Source organism: Acomys minous (assembly GCF_964271855.1).
Source record: "Acomys minous genome assembly, chromosome: 14".
Classification (NCBI taxonomy): Eukaryota; Metazoa; Chordata; class Mammalia; order Rodentia; family Muridae; genus Acomys; species Acomys minous.
Window position 1 is genome coordinate 45,907,727 of NC_140496.1, and position 14,859 is coordinate 45,922,585.

The 14,859-nt window shown below is 43.2% G+C and overlaps 1 pseudogene across 1 annotated transcript in view; it reads left to right on the top strand.

The window, feature by feature from the left end:
* The window catches only part of LOC311582328 (large ribosomal subunit protein uL22-like), a 31,249-nt pseudogene extending 16,779 nt beyond the window's left edge, over positions 1-14,470 (top strand). The window contains exon 2 of the transcript XR_014783557.1: positions 13,852-14,470. The product of XR_014783557.1 is annotated as a large ribosomal subunit protein uL22-like (transcript). The remainder of the gene's footprint in view (positions 1-13,851) is intronic.
* Positions 14,471-14,859: the final 389 nt, after the last annotated feature.

The following is a 14,859-nucleotide window of genomic DNA, read 5'->3' on the forward strand; positions in this document are numbered from 1 at the left end:
TTATTATTAGGCCTATAATTATTATTATGACAGTATCTTCTAACCCGGTAGCAATCAATCAAGACACAGATACCTGTTGTGTTTTAAAATAGCCTTAGTTAACCTGGGGGAGGACAGATATTAACCCCTTAAACTACTTCCCATAGTGGGAAGTATGGATACTTGCCCCAATCCCATGCCATCTGCTTCTAATAATTTCTATCGAGCTACCTCCCATCCATAATCCCAAATACTTGCTAATTATCATCATCTGGGCCAAGTCTTCCATTCACACTGGCCATGTGCTTCTCCTCCACCTAACCCATAACCCATGATCACACAACCTTCTTCTCCCCTCCTCTGGTCTCTCTTCCTCCTAAGATTCTCTCTGTCTCCTTAATCCCAGAGCTATCCCATTTGCCCTGCCCAGGTGTGAAGGCCTTTTATTGGTCAAACAGATTAGGCTCTTAGGCAAGGTATAGGTGGATCACAGAGACAGCAAGCAATAATTAGCATCAAAATACATCAGACCAACCTCCAACACCACACTCTGTTCAAAGAACATATGTAAAGCCAACTCTTCAGAAAACCACAGGACCCAAGACCCACCCCATTGGAGGGAGCCTACCCCTGACACTATTAATGATACTCTGCTATGCTCACAGACAGGAACCAAGGAGAGTTGTTCTCTGAGAGGGTCCATCCTGCAGCACTTCGAAACAGATGCTGAGACTCAGCCAAAAATTGGGTGATACAGAGGGAGTCCTGTGGGAAGGTGGGGGGAAGGAAAAAAGGACCTGGAGGGGACTGGAATTCCACAGGAACACCAACAGAGCCAGCTAACCAGGTCGCAGAGGGGCTTGCTGAGACTAAAGCATCAATCAAGATCCGGACAGGACCTAGGCTCCCAATACAGATGGGCAGCTCAGACTTCATGTGGGTCCTCTAGTAAGGAGAGTGGGGGCTGTCTCTGACATGGACTCTGTTGCCAGCTTTTTGATCACTTCCCCCTCACAGGACTGCCTCACCAGCCCATAGGGGAGGATGACATACTCAGTCCTGATGGAATTTGATGAGATGGGGTGGGTGGGAAGGGGGGCTCCTCTTTTCTGAGGGATAGGGGAGGGGGGAAGAGGGAGGGTAGGGGAGGGAGGAAGAGGGAGGGAGAGAGAGGGAGGGTAGGCCTGGGAGGATAGGAGGTATGGGGCTACAACCAGGATGTAAAGTGAATAAACAAATGAACGAACAAAAAAGAAAGCCATGGGTAATACCATCAGCAGCCAGGGATGTCCCCAATGTCACGGTGCTTCAGAAACCATCCTTGGAGCACTCCTCAAGCTATCCCAGAGTTGAGGGCAGAAGTAGCTTAAAGTGGGTAAGTTGTAAAGCAGTATAGAGTGGATTTACGTTCCTAAGTAGGACAAGGAAAATCAATTTAAGTTCTCTGAGTACCAACAGAAATCATTGGTACTTATGGTACCAATATGGTCTTGTGAAAAAATTAATTTAATGGATGAAAGGGTGTCCTCTGCACTTTCAACCCATGGTTTAAAGGCCCTGCTGATACCCTCTACACACCATGCACCTTCTAAAGAGGCGCCCAGGTACCCCTGAGTGGGCCCATGAGTACATATTAAGAACATTTGCCTAAGGGGATCTGTTTTTGTAAACCCAGTTATAGGGAGGATTTTTATCTGAATTACACACAAATGCATGTACATATAAAAATTTCTACTGATGGATTATTTGAAATTATGTGTTCAATTTTATTTATGTACTCTTTGAACCTCCGTGTACTTAGGCAATGCATTTTGACCATCTCCTTTCCCCACCCCAGATCCTCCCGACACATCTTCCTCCAAACCTCATGTGTTCTTTTTTTCTTATAAGTCACTGAGTTCAACTAATCCTGTCACGTGGATATGGGGCCAGCCTCAGGAGCATGGGCAAGTCACTAGTAGCCGTTCCCCAAATAAAAATGACTCTCCCTCCCTTAGTATCATCTCCAGTAGTTCCTCCTCCATCCCTGTGAAAATTTTACCTTGCTCAGTCTTGTGCAGGTTACCACAGTTACTGTGGGTCCGTGTGTGCAACAGCCATGTCATAGCCAAAGGACAGGGTGAAATTGTAATTTCTTCTAGAAAACAGTACCTATACACTATCAAGTTTATAAATGTAGTCCTATTAAAACAGACACATGATTATATTTAGTAAATTCCAGAAAAATACTCACAAATGATAAAAATTGTAAACAATCACTGGGCAGAGGTAAATCTCCTCGAAGACTGGGGTCTTCAGAAAGAACGGTATTTCATTGTTTTGCCTCAACAAGTAGGAGCTATTATTTTCTCCCAAAAGTCATGAAATGAGAAAACATCCAAATTAAATGTTATTCTTCACGTTTCCATTTCAACTGCTTTTTATTACACAATTATGTCACTGGTGGCATAAAATTGAGGAGGAACTTATATATTAGACATATTTCAAGAAACGTTCATAGCGATCAGGGAGACTGATGGGGGGCAGTGAGCTCTTTGCAGAAGTTTATTACTTCTGAACGCTTTATTGCATTTCATATGTAAATACATCCTTTCCCAGAGTATCATTATTTTAAGAAACTTCAATATAGCTAATAATCTTGTCAAATTGCCATCCTTGGTCTCCTTTTCTGGGAGCATCCATCTTTACCTGGAGGATCATGGTAATCTCTTTCTTGCCTGCCTTGTGGCACAGAGAAGATTTGAATCCCAGAGTAAGTCAGAACAACTGAGGTTCCCAGCAGCCTCCAGTGAAATGCCTGACACATGTGAGGCTCCTCCCTTCATTGGCTCATCAAAACAAAAACTGGACTCCAGTATCAGGCAAGTTAGAGCCCCACTCACGGTGCTGTCCCTAGCAGCCAGCCTGACCTTTGACAAAAGCCTTCCCATGGCCAAATGTCTGATTCCTTCGTCTGTAAAATGGGGCTGATGGTTCCCACCCCAGAGACTGGCTGTGACAGCCCCAATATTGTCAGGCACTGCTTGATTTTCTGCTCAGTAATGCCTTTGCTGAGGCTGAAATCATGGACGCCTAAGGAGCAAGATCCTTTCCTCATGAGACCTACTGATTTACTTGTTCTAGGTTAGCTGTTTCACCATTACCTAAAACCTGGCATTTGTCACAGAAGCATTAGCCAACACCTGGGAGAGGTGAACCAGCTTCAAAGACACAAGCCGAAGCTGGGACCACATGAAAGGAGATTTCCCAAGAGACTGTAGCAAAAATTCCGTGTAACACCTCTTCTAGAGCCGACTTTCTGTGTACAGCTCTCTTTCCAATGTCTCTCAATCGCTCCTAGAAAACGTTCACGTAGATGGCCAGTACCAAAAGTGGGTTTACTTAGTGGTGGGGGGAGAGCGATGAAGATGGAAAACTTTACTTTTATCATTTAGTATGTTTAGAGTTGATTTCCCTGAGTGTTCTAGTATCTATTCTGTAACAGAGAATTTATATTTATGAATACTAAAATCTGTTAGTATTCACTCTAACAGAAGTATTTACTGAGTATCTAGAACACACAAGGTATGGGGATGTGGAAACACAAGGGTAAGCACATAATGTAATTCAAGGCAAGTATATAAGTACACAAATAGGTTCAAAGCCAAGTGAGATATTATGTAGCAATAAAGCAATCTAAAGAACTGTAAAACTTAAGAGACACAAGAAACCAAGTCTAATGGGAAGGATCAGAAATAATCTTCATGAAGTGAGTAATATGTGATATGGTAAAAATTTCAAGGAGCACAATTGTCAGGTATTCCAGAATATGTCTGGCTAACCAGTAACAAATTTATCCTTCCAGTACGATTTGCACATTGCATTCTCTGAGACCATTAGACCCATCTGTGCTTGCCTCAGTTTACTAATGTGTCTCCTTCATTGGGGGGTGGGGGGTGGGCAAGGGAGTCCACAGGTTCCTCTTGGAAACAGAAATCCTGTTTTATTTTATGTGACGATACAAAGGGGCTAGCGACTCCCATTTTTCAAGGGAGTTTCGATTTTAATTATTTTTGACCAGATTAAATCTAGTTTGAGCCTTTTGCCAACACTGCTTGAGACTTCCCACCTGGGTAAGGTTTGTTTAACCACAGTGTGCCATCTGAGACACGTTTTCCTGAGGGTGTCTGCGCTTTTCCACAAGGTGGGTAGGAACTTTGGTCCCCCATGTACCACATGCATCCAGACAGCTTCGTCCCCTGGTGCTCTCTCATAGGCTACATCGTTCTGAGCATGTGAGAAGCTCCATCTTCAGATATGGGCCTCAAGGTTTCTACTGGCTACCTCCTGTCAGTCAGCATCTCGGGGGGGGGGGGGACAAGGAAGCTCACGTTCATCCTCTTGGCTTTTCTCTTCCTCGTTTTCCGACCTCTCTCCTCTCGCAACTTTTTACTTCACAGTTTTATTCCCTGAGCCTTTCCCCTTACCTCAACCTTCCCTTTCTGTGACAACAATTAAGCTTCCCTTTTGCACGAATGTGAAATTAGAACAAATACAGAGGATCTGAGTTGCCACTGGGAGGAAAATTCATCTGAGTTATTTAAGAAACACTATCCTGTCTTACATAATAAGTAAAAGCACGCAGTGTGTAGCCACTAACTCACTGAAAACGTGAAATACCAGAATAACTTTATATATACGTCAATGTGTTGTTCATTTCTGCCTTATATTCCAGGAAATAGAAAGGAATGAATTTTTCTTTGCAAAAAAAGAATGAAAGAATGAAAGCTTATTAAGAGAATTGCCACATTATTCTCTACAGTAAAAGCTGAGAAATCATTACAGATAGCTCAGAAATGTTCCTCTGAAGCACAGGACTTATGAGCAAATAGGACCATTTGAAACAAAAGGGAAAAAAAGCAGAAGAAACTCATCAGTCTGCAAAGACAACCGTTTCATTTGGTTTAAGGTAAAGGAACAGTTTACAAGACAGACTTTCCATTTTATGAACACTCTAAAAGTAGCAAATGGACAGCTTGCATTATGCTTTCCATAAAGTAGAAGATACTTGAGGTCATCAGTGTTATCTTGTTTGGTACGAACAAAAGTCTAGATGCCTGTATCCTTGGCTACTGCTTAAAATCTTGAAAGATGGGGTGTACCACAAACAGAAGTTAGGGAGCACCATCTATTTCCAAACTGTGAGCATTTTATGAAGTTTTCCTAACAGAGGTTTGACTTGAAGCATGTGCCAATTTTTAAAATACTTGAGTGTGTTTTGTAATGGCGAGACAAAGTAAACATACAGTGAGATGTCCACAACATCACCACAATACCTAAGATGGGGGAAGGTGTATTTTTCTCACCATTTCAGAGGGTTCAGTCTCTGGTTGCGAATCCCAGGCGCTAAGGCAGAACATCATGTGATAAGCACATGTTGGGGAGGAGCTTCCTCCCCTCCTGATGGGTAGGGATCCCAGACAAAGACTGGTGGGGCTGGAGAAAGACACTGTCTGGGACCTCTTCCCGCCTACTACTTTCTCCATGCCTCCTCAAGTTCCCAGAACCCCTCAAAATGGTGACACAAGCTAAAGACCTAGACTGCATCACATGAGCCTGAAGGGAACATTTCATATGCAGACCATAATACTGCCCTTCTCGGTTACTCCTCGTGAAAGTCCCCTTGTGTGCCAGCTCTTTCTCCACAGTTGTCCCTTCCTGCACTCACTACATGTCACAGTAGTATCCAGTAAAGCTCCAAGAGCTTAGTCATCCACGGTTCACACTGTTTCTCCTCTGAGAACCTAAGACGGCAAGACAGCTATGGCGTTGGAACCAGAAGATGCTTGGCTGTGAAGATTGTCCAAAAGGAAGGAAGGAAGTGAGCGGAGTATAAACTCTGTACTACTCCCTAAAATAGAATGAGGTGCAAGCTCCAACTCTGACTTGCACTGTTAAAGGGAAGGTGGGAGCTATAAAGAACAGGGATACACTGAGTCAACAATTCAATACCAAGACATCTTAGCATTTGGTCTACCTCATAGGTCCCTACTCGGTAGAGAAGCTGCTCTCATTGCTATTAGTAGGGCTGCGGTCACCTTCTGCAGGACAGCTCTGAGTGGAGAGATAAAGAAAAGCTGCGGCTTTGGCATCTGTGACCACTAGTTCACTCTTTTCCTGCATCTCTGATCATCTATAATTCTCAGCACATTTCATCACCTGTGCTTCTACTTAGAGGCCCCCCCCCCCTCCTCCTACCACTGACTGAAGAATATCTTTCCCCTTAGCCTAATTTTCAAGTTCAAGCGCTGGGTAAAATCATTAAAATCTTTCCTGTAGTGAAAAGACCTTCTTATGGCAACCTAACCCATAGGTAGCTGCCCCACACATAGGTAGACTAGCCTTAGATCGGTGTCTACAGTTGTCCATGGAGCTGTACAGGGCAGTCTACATTATTTCTGAGAGCAGGCATTTGCAAGCTGGGGTTTCAACTTAAGGGGAATGCTGGGAGCCTGGCTAGTAGGGAATCCTTGCTAAAACAAGCAATACCTCCAAATACCCAAGATGAAAGTGATTGGTGGGTGCACACACCCATGCAGTGAAATGTGGCTACTCAGGGTCATGGAATCCAAGCGAGAGGTCCAAGTACTTATAACCACAGACAGATTTAGAGATGGGGTTAAGCTAACACAGTATTAGAAAGTCGAGTCTCTCACTGTTTAGGTCAAACTCCTAATGTGTTATTTGTTGTCGAGCTCTGCCTTTCTAAAGTAAGAAAAATGCTGCCCACTCCTTCTCGTGCTCTTTATAATAAAGCATGTGGTTGTGGCTTTTTACTACGGCAGGGAAAGGACGCAGACTACATGAAATAGTAAACCACGGCTTGATTGTCTCTTGACAATCTATATTCCAGAGAGGCTGAAGTTTATTTATGTAAGTATTGATGAAAGGCTAAATTTTTATTATACACAAACCAATTTAAAATGTTCTGAAAGTGGGAGGAAAAAAAAGGTAAGTCATCTCTGCTTGTTCAATTACATAGTTTTCAGCAATATCTGAATGCTTTGTGTAAACTCCCCTGGCACATAATTGTTTTTATATTACCTATAGGCAGAATTTTCCTTGGGAATGTGGGGTACACAACTAATGCTAAAATTTGACTGGTTTTTATCTGTATCAGACAATATTCTCAGTCAAAAAATACCTTACAGGTGAGCAGACTCAAAGTCGATATTGCAAGGACCTGATTTTGCAAAGCCCTAGCTTCTGGGCACTGTGTTCATGTCTCCCTTGTAGCTGAGCTATTTGGCTTTTCTGCACTCTCAGCCCCTGATCAGTTCCCAGGACAGGAGAAGGTAGGGTCTTCAAAGACACTCACTGTTCCCTTGCCCCAAAGCCTGTGTCTGGTCTCCTGGTGTCTTCCTTTCTGAAACTCAGGTTTAAAAACAACCCCCGGAAAATCAGCTGTGTGTCATGGGCAGGCCTGGATCTCAACCTACCTGGATCTAATTTCTGTCTTTGACAGTGAAGAGCCTTACCAAGATATTTGTGATGCACCCCGCATTACCCACCCCCGCGGCCCTGTAATTGTGGAGTCAGAAGTGAGGAAGCACAGCATTTCAAACATCACCAAGATTGCCGAAGTCCCCACGAGTAAATCAAAGGTCAGCAAACTACAACCCCGAGGCCGAGTCTAGCTGACAGTCCATTTTATGTAAGTCCTACGAGCAAAGACCGGGTTTTACTTTGAAAAGTTGTTTAAAAGAGAAAATGCAACAGAGACCATATGTGGCCTGCAAAGCCTGAAGTATTTCCTTGGCTTTTTGGAGGGGAGTTTGCCAATCCCTGAACTATTTTGTTGTCATCCAGAGCCAGGGAGATGAAACAGTCTTCGGCTCACTGTCACTTGTGCTGGCCGAAAGGAACCAGATTCTGTGACCTCTTCTTGAGATATTAGAAAAAAAACATTTACCAACTTGATAACTGTATATTAGGTAACAGAATCTGGGCTCATGGGCTTCAGAAAGCAACCTACATATCTAGCCATACATCAGGATGAAGCAGTCTCTCTTTTTTTTAAATATTTATTTATTATTATTATGTGTACAGTGCTCTGTCTGCATGTACACCATCAGTCCCATTACAGATGGTTATGAGCCACCATGTGGTTGCTGGGAATTGAACTCAGGACCTCTGGAAGAGCAGACAATGGTCTTAACCACTGAGCCATCTCTCCAGCTCCTGAACCAGTCTCTTATGGCTTCTGATAACCCATTGATATTGTACCCGTGAGTCATCTCTTCTCTCGGTACTCTAAAAGAAGAGGTAAGCGAGGACCTAAGACCTGAATGAGGAGGGAAACAGTCAAGAGGTACAATAGCAATCGGCACCCATGCCTTTGCAACTGTCTGATAGTAACGCTCATCCGACGGCTCCAGGAAGTATGTAGCACTGATCTGAGTTCACTCTGCTGGAAGCACATAGGCATCTATTTGCCTCACTAGATATCTTGCTCTGTGGACACAGAGGCAATGGAGAGATGTTGAAGAGTGTGCCTATTCCAGCTACAGGTACGGAAACTAGCCCACTGTGAGGCAATTCCAGACCATTCCCTATTTATACTTCCTGAACCCAGTAAGTAGTAGGCCACTACTCATACGGATCTCCTGGAATTAGCACTAGCTAGAGCTTGTGCTAATGATGACCTAAGATTTGAGTGGCTCGTTGACTGCTAACCCTTTTAAGAGTAAAATTGGGAAGAAAGCATACAGTACATGATTGGAGCGTGCCATAGGGTACTTTCTCCAGTTTCTAGCCTTGCTTCTGTTATGAGCTGTGAGTCCATAGGCCAGTAAAGTGGTTACAACTCATACATATCCTCGGCTTACCTAAAGCTTTCTCATTGCTTTGGTATCACTTTGTACAAACCAAGAGGAAAAGAGGCTGCGCAGCATCTCTCTCAGTCCTGGCAACATTTAAATCAGCTGATTCCTGCCAATGATCCCTATCAATCAAAGTGTCGACTAACGATCAAGTCCTGCCACCCAGGACAACCTTGCCTACCTTCCCTCTGTGACTGAGACCTATTCCCTGGGACATCATCCTCGAAGGAAATTAAAGTCCCTTGGGCCGCAGAAGACACTCTAGATATTTGCAACTTATTTCTTGACTAAGGTGGATGCTTGCTGAAGACGCTGCCTCTGGTTCCTGAGTTGGGTAATAAATAGATGTAGATAAATAATTTGTACATGATCAATATGTCCCAATATTTCTTTATCTTTATATCCATTTCTCTACATGATCCCAAGATACCGCTGGCAGCATAGCTCAAGAATCGCCTAACACTGCACCCACATTTCTATCAAACACTCTGAGCTGTTCAACTGAACATATTGAACCCAGAATCTCTGGCAAGTGCAGTCATCACAAAACATGCAACCCAATCTAAAATTATGTCTCTCCCTTCGTGGGTTAGAGTGCTTGGAATCTGTCCTCGCACACACTCCAGCTTTCTGATGTTGCAAATGAGCAAAGTCTTGTGGTTGCCTTTGTTGGGTAAACCCACTTCGCTCCAGCTCCTACTTTCTGTTTGCAACCACGCCAGTATGCTGGGATCAAATTCAGAGCATGGGTTAGGAGGAGCCTGGGGCAGGTAGAAGACTGGCTTTGTGGTGGGATGGTGTTGCGGGGGGCGGGTCAAGTTGGCATGATTGAGGGGACATAAAGAATGAGTAGACAACTGTTAAGGGTGTGTTCTGGAGACGCTCCCGTGTGAGTCTGTAAAAGTAGCCCCTTTCTGTGTGTACAAGCCCCGCTGGATCAGTCGGCAGCTGGGAGGGAGCAGAAAGGCAGAGGAGAGACCGCATTTCTCTGTTCCTGAAGCTCTGCAGCTGTGGGGCTTCCGCAACTACAACAGCAGTTTCCCATATGCACAGGACCTGTCCCTCATACCTCAGACTGGAGGTATCAGCTGAGGTCTCGCATGGCGCCATTGTACAGGCATCCCAAGGTCTGCCCTGCAGGCAGTTCACCACGGGATTTATTAGCTTCCATAAAGATGACCTATTTTCTTTATTAAAGCTAGTCTCTTCTCTGTCTGTCTTTCTGTCTATCATCTATTTATGTGCCATCACCACAATTTGTCTCCATCAATTGATTCCCACTGGTTGTCTCTGGGAGATACTAAGCATCACTTCACTTTGGACTGAACTGGACTTGCAGTTACCCTGGAACCAAACCTCCTGCAATTCCCCATGTCTTAAAAGGAAGTTCTAGAGGAATTTAACTGAGGAAGACTAGCCACCCTGAATGTGATAGGTACCATCCCAAGGGCTGGGTGCCTGGACTGGTTGCATTTTTTTTAAATGGGGGATAGTGACCTGAGGAACATCACTCTTTTTGATCTGTTTTGTGACTATGAACAGCCACCTCACACTCCACACTGCACATCTTCCCACCATGATAAACTGCATCCTCTCCTAAGCTGTGAGCCAAAATAAAAGTTTCATCCCTTAAGTTTCTTCTTGCCAGATAATTGATATTTGATCACACCTCAAAGATAAGTGACCAGTATACCAAGTGAATATGGCTCTGTGGTTAGGGAATCACAGACCTGTCAAGTTAAAAAAGGGAACAGTCTCAGACAACGGATGCTCTTGCTGGTGTTGGGGCTTTCAAGAGTCCTGGAGGCTTAGAGGTCTGTCCCATGTGCCTTCTCATCTTTCCGAGTCCCATTGTTTGCAGTCAATGGCCCAAAGCTTGTGTTAGAGGTGTGCTCTGTCTGAGTCCATGCAGCCTTGGAGTTCACTTCAGCAATAGGAAGCATCTGTTCTTCGTCTGCATTTTAGTCCTGCTCAGCACACATGAGGAAGGACAGACCTGAATAACGAAGAGGGCAGCCTGGCTATCGAACCAAACTTTATGGAAGAAGTTAACACTGTTGTTTGTCATTTTTTTTCCTCTTTAAATTATCTGAGTAGACTGAGGGGAAAATCACATCCCACTCCAAATACAAACACACACACAGAGAAAGAGAGAGAGAGAGAGAGAGAGAGAGAGAGAGAGAGAGAGAGAGAGAGAGAGAGAGAGAGAGAGAGAGCATTACTTAATTGGGGAGTATTATCTTTGATAGGCTTCCTGTTTTGAACAGCCTCAGGTAGAGATTTATGTTAATACAGAGTCACAGGAGCCTTAGTCCACTTTAGGATGCTAACAGGATCTTATTTGCCTTCAGTTCAAGCACCTGGGCCAATCTTGTCAGAATCTCATTTCTTTGAGAGCCTGTGGCTTGCAATTTCCAGGGCCAGCAACCACTCAATTAGGATTTAATAAAGAACAGAACAGATCCTCACTGGTGACTACAGGAAGAAATTTGTTTTGTAGAATATTAAATGGCTTGTAAAATGTAAAACTGTTTATAAACTAAAGACTAACCTTCCAGGAAAAAAAAATTCAACTCATGATACAGGAACGGACCACCCCAGATGGCGTCAGCCTGTGATGTCCTTGCAATGACAAACTGTAGCCTGGAACCAGGAGATAAAATAGACCCTTTCTCCTCTGAGCTACTATATTTTTATGACATGAATAGAAAAATTTAAAGGCATGAATCACTAGGGAAATTTAAATCAAAATGGCAAAGTAATACCACCTTACTCATTATTATGGCAATCATCACAAAGTAAATATAATTGTAATTATGAAGCTACTTGGTGAATAAAAAAAAAAAACCAAATCTCGATCTTGGAAAGAGAGACAATGGAAAGGGAGAAAGGAGATGACTGAAAGAATGAATGTATGATGTAGGGGAATGAAAGTGTCATTATGAAATCCATAAATATGTAGTACGCACCAATCAAAAGTTGAAAGCAGAAAGGAAAAAGAAGGAATGAGCAAGCTGATGGCTGAAGTTCACTGGCACTTTGATCGGCTTCCACAGAAACGTGTGGACCGTACCCACTAACTTCCATTCATTTTAACTTCTCTGTTAACTTCCACTAAGTTTTCAGCTGGGTTATAACATGCATAACACATAATATGCCATCTTAACCATGCTAAGAATGCAGTCTAGTACTGAGCGTGCTTACTCTGCCATGTTATCTAGTGTCACCCTCATGTTCACGAATCTCTCATCTTACAAACTGAAACTCTACACTAATGAAACATTACTCTCAGTTCTCCTCTCCCCCATCCCTTTTTCTGTTCTTGTGAACTTGACTACTCTAGGTTTCTCACGTGATTTACGCAATGCAATATTTATCCTTTTTTTTTGGTTGGCTTATTTCATTTAGCTCAGTGAGTCCAAGACTCATGATGTTGCAGCATATGTCACAATCGATTATTTTTGAGGGTCAATGGTGTCCAACCGTGCATATGCCACATTTGTCTTACCTGTTCCTTCATCCTTACTTACTTGGCTGCTTCTGTTTTTTCTATTGAGAATGGTGCTGTTATTAATCCTGAAGTATGAACATCTCTTATTTTCTATTGTGGTGTATCTAAACCCAAAATAGTTACATGATATGGTAACTGTTTCAATTTTGGGGAATTTGCCCCACTCTTTTCCACAATACTGTGTCATTGTATGTTCTGATCAACAGTGAACAAGAGTTCCAACTTCTCTATAACATCACTTATTTTCACTATACATGGTAGTTGTCATATTAATGAGAATAAGGTGGCATCACATTGTAATTTTGATCTGCATTTCCCTAATAATTCATGTTTTTATTTCCTGTTGCTGTTATAAAATACCCTGACGAAAGCATCTTGAGGGACAGGGTTGATTTTGGTGCACAGTTCCAGACTACAGGTCGTCACAGGAAGTAAATCACAGTGACAGAAACTGGTCACATTGCATCCATAATAAGGAACAGAGAGCAAAGAAGGTATGCATGTCAAGTCTCAACTCACTTCCTCCACTTTTGTACAATTAGGGTCTCCTTCCTAGGGAGTGGAGCCACCCTCAGTGGGCAGGTCCTCCCACCTCAAGTAATGCAATCAAGATACTGCCCACGAGACGTGCCCAGAGGTCAACCTAGTTTAGACAGTCCCTCCTTGACACTCTCTTCCAAAGTGATTCTAGATTGCATCACGTCAACAATTAAAACTAATTACTACTGATGCTGAGCTTCTTTCTGTATGCTTATTGTGTAAAAAATATCTATACGTCTCCATGTTTTATTTGTATCCTTTGTCTTGTTTCTGGAGAATTTCCCACCACTAATTTTAGTTGAAGTGTCTCTGAAGGCATCTGGCTGGCAGAAGATAAGTCACAGCAGAAACGGGCATAGTGTAACCTCTACCTCACCAGCCTGTGCAGCATAAGAAGGCACACTAAAAGGCAACTGGGCTCGGTTCTGAGTGAGGCAATCTGCACTGTTCACTGTGGTCGTCTTAGGGCATTAGGGTCCCTGTGGTTGGAGCTCTGCTTCATACCAGTTCCTGGTCCCAACCTTCCTTTCTTGCCATGTGCACAACTCCACCCAACAGATAGTACCATGCAAAGCATGATTTGCTATCAACGTTCTCTTCGATGTGAGCTGCCCTCCATGAAGACATCGTTGTCATATTCTCTGTGCATGTTTTTATGCTTTCATGGATGAACTTTTCCTTCCCCAGTGCCATCCCTCACAGCACTTTCTCCATAAAAGGCCTAATACTCTGAGTAGCTATCCTCAGTGCAGCTTACTTGAGATATTATAATAAATCCAGTAACATTTTCAAAGTGATTTTTAAAGACACCAGTCTAAATACATCACTACCCCATTTATTTTTCATTTTTTATACAATATATTTTGATCCCATTCCTTCCCCTCTTCCAATTCCTTCCAGAATTGCCTACCTTCCTACCTACCCAACTTCATGTTTTGTTTTGTTTTTTATCTCTCTTAGAAAAACAAGTCTTCCTGTAAGTGGCCAGAGGTGACCTGTGAAGATGGTTCACTACTCTCTTGACCCAGAAATCACTACAGAATCATGCAAATCAAGAGGTTCAAATCTTTGTGTTCACTTTAAGAACACCCAGGAAACTGCCCAGGCTGTCAAGGGTGTGCATATCTGAAAAGCCACCAAGTATCTGAGAGATGTCCTTTTAAAGAAGCAACCATTGCGGCATTATAATGGTGGAATTAGGAGGCCAAACGCGGAGGCTGGATTCAGGGTTTGGTGGCCAAAATAAGAGTGGTGGGTTTTTGCTGTACATGCTTAAAAATGCAGAGAGTAATGCTGAGCTTAAGGGACTAGATGTAGATTCCCTGGTCTTTGATCATATCCAGGTGAACAAGGCACCTAAGATGCGCTGATGAACTTACAGAGCCTACGGACGGATTAACCCGCACATGAGCTCCCCCTGCCACATCGAGATGATTCTCACTGAAAAGGAGCAGACTGATCCAAAACCAGAAGAGAAGGCTGCTCAGAAGAAAAAGATATTCCAGAAGAAACTGAAGAAACAAAAACTGATGGCACAGGAATAAATTCAGCATAAAATAAATGCAGATAAAAGTAAAGGTCTTCTGATGGTCTTTATAAGCATATTGTTTCAGAGATTGTCTATTAATCAGCCCTGATAGATTTTTTTAAAAAACATTGGGAAAGACGTGTTTTTAAAAACCAACTCTAAAACAAAAACAATTACCCCCCTCTCTATCTCTCTCTCTCTCTCTCTCTCTCTCTCTCTCTCTCTCTCTCTCTCTCTCTCTCTCTCTCTCTCTCTCTCTCTCTCTCACACACACACACACACACACACACACACACACACACACACACGATGTGGTCTGTTTGGTGTTGGCCAATGATTGATTCCTGAGCATGGGGCTTACCCTGAAGTGTGGTTTATGGTCCTCCTCCCCCCGCCCCCGGAAGAGTGCCATTTAATCTCCTACCAGCTAGCTGACAGCA